Raw genomic sequence first — 9,043 nt, 5'->3', positions numbered from 1 at the left:
ATAGTTCAGTGAATTAAAGAACTGCAATTTTATTTCTCTGCTAATCCCGGGTTCATATTCTTGCCTCCAGTCGCTAGAAATATTTTCTCTTCAGATTGTGTTTTTAGTCATATGATATTCCTCTGAACATGATTTTATTTTGTTATCACTCAGACGAAATGCATCGTTGACAATGTACACTCATGGCTAGTTCAGAAAGTCACACATAGGCTATATATATATATATATATATATATACTATATATATATATATATATATAATATATATATATATATACTATATATATATATACTATATATATATATATATATATATATATATATTATATATACTACATATATATATAGATATATATATATATATATATATACTACATATAATTTTATATATATATAATATATATTTATTTTAATATATACTCCATATATACATGTTTATATATGATGGTAAAAAATTTTCTGTTACAACAGAATTCCATCTAATAAAAGGAGCTCATAAAGACGCCAAAATATAGAGAGAAAATACCATATTTCAGAGACTGCTGCTCTCTCTTCAGACAGCAGTCTCCGAAATATAGTATTTTCTCTATATTTTGGCGTTTTTATGGGCTCCTTTTATTATGTATGTATATATATATATATATATATATATATATATATATATATATATATATATATATATATATATATATATCTCGGTCTCAAACAATATTTAAGATTTTTTTAACACATTTTTTTTTCTGGAATGGACCTGTGAATAGGGAGGGCAGTAAAGACAGAAATCGAATAAAAAGAGCGTTTGTGTTTGTGTAAAGTATGATAAAGCAAACGCTTTAGAGGAGTAATGATGGAAATGAAAAAAAGAAAAACAGGATTCAAATGATTGAAAGGTGTTTGTGATTATTGACTCATATACAACAAAAATTACTCGCAGATATGAAGATTGATTCAGATGCGCAAGTAACTAGATGAATACGTACGTACATTTCATTAGAATATAAATACGTATGTACATACATATTCATGAGTATGTACGTAAGTAAAATACGAACTTATGTACTTTTCATTGGGATATCGATGCAATCGTACGGGAACTAGATGAATACGTATGTACATTTCATTAGGATAAACACGTATGTACAATACGTAATCATATGTATGTATATACGTAAAATAAATACGTATGAATACGTTTGTACATTTCATGAGGATATACATATAGTCGCAAAAGTAACTGAATACAAATAAACATCTCATTAAGATATAAACGAACAGCAGAACTAGAAAAAAAAATGAATTAAAAAGAAACACATACCAGCCCCTTACTTGGACTGAGGAGTCTGTCTGGAACTCGTACGAGAAACACACCGTCGTCATTCAAAGCTTGTTGGTCCACCGATAAGAGGATTTTTTTTCCCCCCAGAACTCGGTTTTAATCCCGGCTAATGGAGATTGCCGATAACGTTCGCGAGAACAATGTAGTGTGGTTCCTGGGTTCCCCAAAAATCTCGTGTGTCAAAAAGATTCGTGGATGTTTTAAGCTTTCTTTGTCCGGCCCTTCCCTTCTTGCTTATCGCTGTGAATTCCGCAGGCATAGACGAATACCCGTGCTGTTTTGTGAATGGATAACCTCGATAACTAACTATACACATTATTTAACTGGGTGCAAAATGTCTGTATTACCCAAATCTATATAATTGCCTTTAAATATGACTGTCAATTGAGAATGTGCGTACTCTTCAATGAATGGATACATCAATAAACTAAATATACACTTTATTTATCAGGTTGCAAATTTTTGTTCATCCGAAGAGGCTTATTTAACTTTAAATATGAATACGATAAATTAAATATACAATTATATATATATAGATATATATATATATATATATAATATATATATATATATATATATATATATATATATATATATATGGCTGCGGAATTTCTAAATTTTACAATGAGGTAGAATTGCCATTTCTAATTTATTTTTCAGGTTATATAATCACATCAAAAGTTGCGTGCAGTTCCCCGTGTAACAAATGCTATGGTACGATACACCTGCTTATTTCCGAGGTGACATCAAAAACACGGATTTCACTATCTGAATAAGAGCCTCTTCACTCCCCAGATTAAAACAGTAACTTCAATGCTTTATTTGTTTACCCTGTTACATAAGACCTTCATTGATTGGTTTCCTCTACAAATCAGATAAGGAAGTCAGTAGTTCTCAATCCATCAACCGAAATTTATAGGCTGCTGTCTCGGCCCTTCATTTACACCTCCCTTCTTAATCAGGGCGACTCCCTTCAGCCCACGGGACGTAGGACTCCTTCTGAGCCTTCCTGGATCAAACCGTCCCCTGTAAATACCTCCCACGCCCATTTCCAACCTTTAAATTAGGGGAAGCTTCATTCATAACATACCTCCAGCATCCTTCTCCCAGGGATCTCGAATAGTCACTGCAAGCCCACTGCCTTATCTTGAGCGGTTAATGTTATTATGTAAGGATCGCCAAGGACTCCCTCTCAATTGTAGCAGGTTTCACTCCCGAGGGTTCCTTCGGCGGCGTCCATTCTCCGCCGCCATCTTAAATAGGCACCTGCAAGACAGCTGCCTTGTCCCAAGTGGGCATTGCTGGTATCTCAGATCTACAAAGACGCCGGCAATCGACCTGGAACAGCATTAACAAAGCCTCCTGGAATGAGACTCATCTCGCCTCCTGTAACCGAAGGTTTTAATTTGTTTGTCGTGTTCTGGTGCTTGAGAAATAGAGGGTGTTTGGAACTCATTCAATGGGGCTTTCTTGGGATGCTTAGATTTTAGGTAAGAATATCTTAGGAAGTTGACTTTGACAGAAATTTTCAGGAAATCAGAAACATTACTTTAAGGGAAGATGAAAGCAACTTGAGGGCACCTTGACAAAGTAGTGTACGAAATTTTTTAATGATAATCAACAAAACCCATAATATATCCTAAAAAAAAAAAAAAAAAAAAAAGAAGTCCTGCAAAGGAAGGTAGGATATCAATCTAGAAGTATTAAAAAAATTATATTTAAATAGATATCAATCTCGAATTAAGTATTAAAAGCTAAAACAAAATACATTTTTAAACAGCAGAAAAAGAAAGTTAGACCCGCATACCAGGCAACAAAGTCTAACTAATTGTGACCTCAGCTTATATAGACTGGATGGAAATGTATGCAGAAACAACACCACCCTTTCTGAGAAACTTCTTATGATCGGTATCGGTTTTATTGCCTCATTAATCCAGACGGCTTAGCAAAAGGTACAAGAGTATAATTACAGATATATATTCTTATATCTGAAATTAGCATCGGAAGCGAGATGCTGCTTCTCTTTGAGATATCAGACTCTCTCTCTCTCTCCTCTCTCTCTCTCTCTCTCTCTCTCTCTCTCTCTCTGTCAAGGTTCTCTGTGTTGTTGCTGTTCTTGTTCTTGTTTGTCGCCTTTTGATAAGATCTCCTCCCTTTGCAGTGGATTATATGCTTCCACTTATAGACTTGGGAATGTATGCAGCATTTATTTATTTATGAAATCCATCTTCTTTTGTGAGCGCTAGACTTTACATCCTGCAATTTATATATATATATATATATATATATATATATATATATATATATATATATAGATATATTATATATATATATATATATATATATATTTATTATATACATATATAATATATATATATATGTATATATATATATATATATATATATATATATATATATATATATATATATATTTATATATATATATGTATATATATAGTATATTATATTATATGAGAGAGAGAGAGAGAGAGAGAGAGAGAGAGAGAGAGAGAGAGAGAGAGAGAATAAGTGCGTGCATGTGCACAGAATATCAAATGTTTCGTTGCAGGTAGGGACAACATTTTTAAGACCTCGCATGAGATTATGTTCAGAGATTACTTTAATTCCCCCCTGGCATTTTTATATACCTAATAACGGCTCCAAATGCTTTTGGGTCGAACTTTTTATTTTTTTTTATTTTTAATGAGAACAGTAGACTCATTTACTGCAAAAGTAAAAAGAAAAGAATCGTAAAGACGGAGATAATAATTTCTGCGTTTGTTTACGTATGGTAATAATTTGTTGACTTAACCTTAAGATTTGACCTCTTTAAATCCCCGATGCTGCATCTGAGTGGAAAGTCTTTCATATGTAAATTTGTTTCTATATTCTGCGGTCTCCATCCTTTAAAAACGAGAGAGAGAGAGAGAGAGAGAGAGAGATGAGGTGAGAATGAGGGAGAGAGAAGAGAAGAAGACGAGAGAGAGAGAGAGAGAGAGAGAGAGAGAGAGAGAATGATAATTTTTTCCATGGTTTTTGCTTTAAATGCAAAAATATTCATTGTGTTAACTTTTATTATCTTGACGACGGTCAGGATGAGCATTAATAATAATAATAATAATAATAATAATAATAATGATTTATTATTATTATTATTACTCAATATATTATTGATCATTATTATCATCATCATCATCATTCATCATCATCATCATAATCATCATCATCATCATTATTATTATTATTACTCACGATGTTAATGATAAAAAAAAATCATGAAATGCAATACGCTGTTCCGTTTCATTATCATTTCGAACAACAACAGCTTGAGAAATTATCATCATGATCATCATCATAAAGTTGGTTATGATAATTATGCCAATGATTTTAATTGTGATAATGACATTAGCATTCCACAAAGGTCCCAAAATAAGTAGTGACCTACTATGCACTTACACAGGTCCTCTAGCAGTGAGTTTCACTTAACTTCCCAAATCACCAGTAACCCAATTGTTAGCATCTTCTAGAATTGCCCTTTTTGAGTGAATTTAATCAAGGTAATAATACAGAGGCGGTCCACACTGAAGTGTTGTTTATTAATGAAATATTTTGACTGAAAAATATAGGAAATAATATATGTAACACAGCACACGTGAGATAATTTGAGAAAGTTACCGATCTATTTAGGAAATTCACCGTATTATGTTTATGTTTTTACGTTCATGGGCTGTTGATAAGCCAATCACAGAGCTGGAAACTTTCAGTCTCTCTCGAGAGTTCACATGGGCAGGATGTATGTTCCACCTCGCCTGAGGTATACGTGCGAAAGACATATCCCTCAGGAGAGGTGGAATATACTTCCTGCCAATGTGAACCCTCTCGAGAGACAGAGAGTTTCCAGCCCTGCGATTGGCTTATCAACAGCCAATCAGGAGCGTCGTAAGGGACGGGCCTAGACATCAAATGCACGGTTGATGTGAATCTACTACAGTACTAAACATGGCTCCTCTCTGAGCTTTTCAGTAGAATTACCAAAGTCAGCACAAAATCATTTTGGCAATATAAATAAATTGCATCTTCACATCCACTCAGGATCCAGGAGTGAAGGCTTGATTCAAGTGAAATGGTATCAGTTGGTGTGTCGGGAAACTGGGTAAAAATTCTTTGGTATTCGAGGTGTGTAGCTTGTCCAGGTAAATCCTCAAACGCTTTGTAAGTATGTGCGAAGGTTCCTCCAGTTTCTTTTACGACCTTTTGTGAGTGTCTGGAAGGTAACGCCCTGGCCATTCAGTGGAGAGTCCTGAGTTAGGACCCGTTGTGAGGCAGAACTTTATTATTATTTTTACGGCTCGGATAAATAAATCAGATCACGAAGTTATATAAATTAATTAGAGAGTTACAGCCGAGATGCATACCTGATGGGAGGCAAACTCATCCTTGAGAGTTTGGAGCTTGTAGTTATCTTTTATTTATATTTACTTTATGTTGTTTGTATATTTAAGAAGAAAATTATTTATATTTCAGAAGAGAATGTAAGATTTATGTTATCGTATCGAAACTACAAAAGTTTTCTTTCTGATCGAGATGCCGTATTTATGTGATTTGTGTAACGGGTTGATTTTGAAAATAATAAAACACCTATATATATATATTAATATATATTAGATATATTATATATAATATTAGATAAATATATAATATAAATATATATTATATATATAAGAATACAGATTCAATTTCTATTTCTTTAGCTATTTTCGTAGTTCTTTCCAATTTTACTATTATTTTGGCGTCATTATTCGTGCCTCTGCCTATCCCTCCTTTCAATCCATTTTGAACTTAATAGAATTCACCAGGACTGTCTGCATACACAAATCTGAACATTAAAGTTTCACATCTGTATATAAATTTTCGATAACGAACTATACTTACGTTCCAGCCTAATGAAAATACACGTATTTTTTGCCCGAGAAATAAACGCAGAAGAGAAAAAAAACACACAAACATCCGTATATTTAAAGGAGAAATTGCACCTGTTTTACTATATTCACGTTCCGACATTCTTTTCGAGCCTCAGCTGAGGAAACATTTTTTCCTCTCCGTCATTCAAGACAAGTTTCTATCTTTGTTCTTGGACGAAGTTTAAAATTAGTTTTGCGGTTCTCCTCCGCCTAGAACGTGCTCCAGATGCCCTGTTTGGACAACCCCAGCCCCCCCCACCCTTCCCATTTTTTCCGTTTTAATTGTTTTTTTCGTAGTTATATTTTTTTTATTTCTTTACTTTCTGAGTGAAAGACAGGTGCTCACAAGTAAGCACGTGGGTTTAAAGTCATTGATATACCTGAACGCTTGTCTGCAATATTGCATATCTACCTTTTATTCATTAATTGCTTTAAGTATGATTGTAATTTAGTTTTACTAAAGAAAACGATGCTGTTTTTTTTTTTTTATTAAACGGTTATGCTTCAGTTTTACTGAAAAACCCTATGTTGCATACGTTTACAAAATTATTATTATTATTATTATTATTATTATTATTATTATAACCAAGGAGACACCATAATTCTTCACGTAAATAATTCTTTAGTGACTACTTCAATAGACCGCCATCTGCTTAACTGTTATGCCATTCGAGTCTATCAGATCAGTCAATTTGTTATTCACTCAACAATATAAGCACACGAATAAGAGTATTAACGACATTAGGGAAGCAAATCGTATTATACAGATGAATTCCACCGTTAATTGTTTTGGCTCTTTTGAAAACATGATAATTGCCTCCAGGTGGAATGGCCAATACAATCGAGTCCTTGTTTTTTTTAATAAGGATTATTGATTTTATAGGTCATAGGTCTCTTAAGTAGGAAATAAATAAAGGGATAAGATGGTCAGTTGTATAGGTCTACTCAATAGGATTGAAAAATATGGGGGAAAGAGAAAAAAGTAAAGAAATCAGTCGCTCATTGCACCAAAAAACTGCAACTCGGAGTATTAAAGTACAAGGGTCGTACTTTAATAATGAAGGACGAGGGACATTGGAGCTGCCTTAGACCGAAAACTTTCCACATAAACTTGACCTTTTTTGACCTTTTGGAATCCACGATTGGGCACTTCCACCACGGTAACAAACCTCCTCTTCCCCCCCCCCCCCACCCCCCCCCAACCCCCCCACCCACCCAAAACATCTCAAAACCCTCACCTCCTATCTACTCACCCTAACCCCACCGTTGCTTAGGGACACAGAACGTTTGATGGATGGTCAGAAACTTTGTTCACTTGTAAAATTGAAGTTCCTTCTTCATTTTTTAAAATTTTTATTTACTCTATTTTATTTATTTATTTATTTAGTGAAGGTAATGAATTACCTGGAGCTTATGCTTATAATTTACATTATAGTAATCTTGATAATTTGGTAAAGGTCTCTTTCGTGTAATAATAATAATAATAATAATAATATTAATATTAATATCTTTTATTTCAGCTTAGGATCATGTACAAAAGATAAGCAATTGTAAAAACAACACAGGAAACGACATTAACCTAAAACAGCGTAAGAAGCTATAATAATAAATGGCTACAACCAAGTAGTTGCATAGGTGAATACTTATATAATGATAATAATAATGATATCTCTTTTTGTGTGGGCGTGTGCGTGTGAAAGCTAAGTATGACCATTTAGGGTGATTAATTCTGTGGGTACAAACGAATGGGATATTCGACAAAATACTTTAATATTTGTGCATTTATAAGAATGAATTTCTTCCGTGAAAAATGTGACTTGTTATTCATCTGTCAAGGCCTGTCCAAATTGATTCCGTTCTGGCAAGTGTCCCTCTCAGGGGAAACAATAAAAGAAAGAAGTAAATCAGTAGACTAGTTTCTTATGAGTCGAATCATTACACCCTTTTGTTAAAAGGTTCAGGACCCTTCCAAATCACTCCCAACCAATCATTATAAAACTTCTAATTTCCGACCAAATGGGTCATTCCTGTAGCCAGGCCTCTTGATTAAAATTTCTTCACGTTGTGGGCTGATGTGTGTGTGTGTGTGTGTGTCTGTGTGTAGGTCGAGATTTTGATATACTTTTTTCCTTAATATCACCGCCGCTACTTTTGTTGGTTTATTTGCATACTACTGATCTCTTCTTTCTTTATTTCCTATTATCCTCTGTAACTTCTTTTAAATGAATGCCATGTTCTTGGACGCTTGAATTTCAAGTCAGTGGCCCCTGTATGCCTGTTCCTAAGAATAGGGATTTGTATCTTAAATAATAACACTAATTATTATCATCAGTTCTTTATTTGAATTTTGAATGCTTCATTTTTAAGTATCTTTGCCTTTAATACGACTCTCCTTTGTTTCAAAATTTCCCTCTTCCAGTACAGCTTCGAGCGCAGCTTATGATTTTGTCTGACTTAAGATTCGTAGACTAAAAATCCTTACGCCCTCTTGTGTTGTGCATTAGTGTGTTCTGTAGATAATCCATTATTATTATTATTCAGAAGATAAATCCTCTTCATATCAAACAAGCCTACAAGGGCCATTGGCTTGAAATTCGAGCTGCCAAAGAATATGGCGATCATTTCAAAGAATCTACAGAAGATAATAGGAAATACTGAAACAAGTGAAATACATAAGTACAAAGTGAACAATTATTGTTGTTTAACATGATCTTACTACAAGCATTTATGATGAAGTTCTCTGCCC

Source organism: Macrobrachium nipponense, chromosome 5, assembly GCF_015104395.2.
Source record: "Macrobrachium nipponense isolate FS-2020 chromosome 5, ASM1510439v2, whole genome shotgun sequence".
NCBI classification, from domain to species: domain Eukaryota; kingdom Metazoa; phylum Arthropoda; class Malacostraca; order Decapoda; family Palaemonidae; genus Macrobrachium; species Macrobrachium nipponense.
This window is presented reverse-complemented; position numbering follows the sequence as displayed.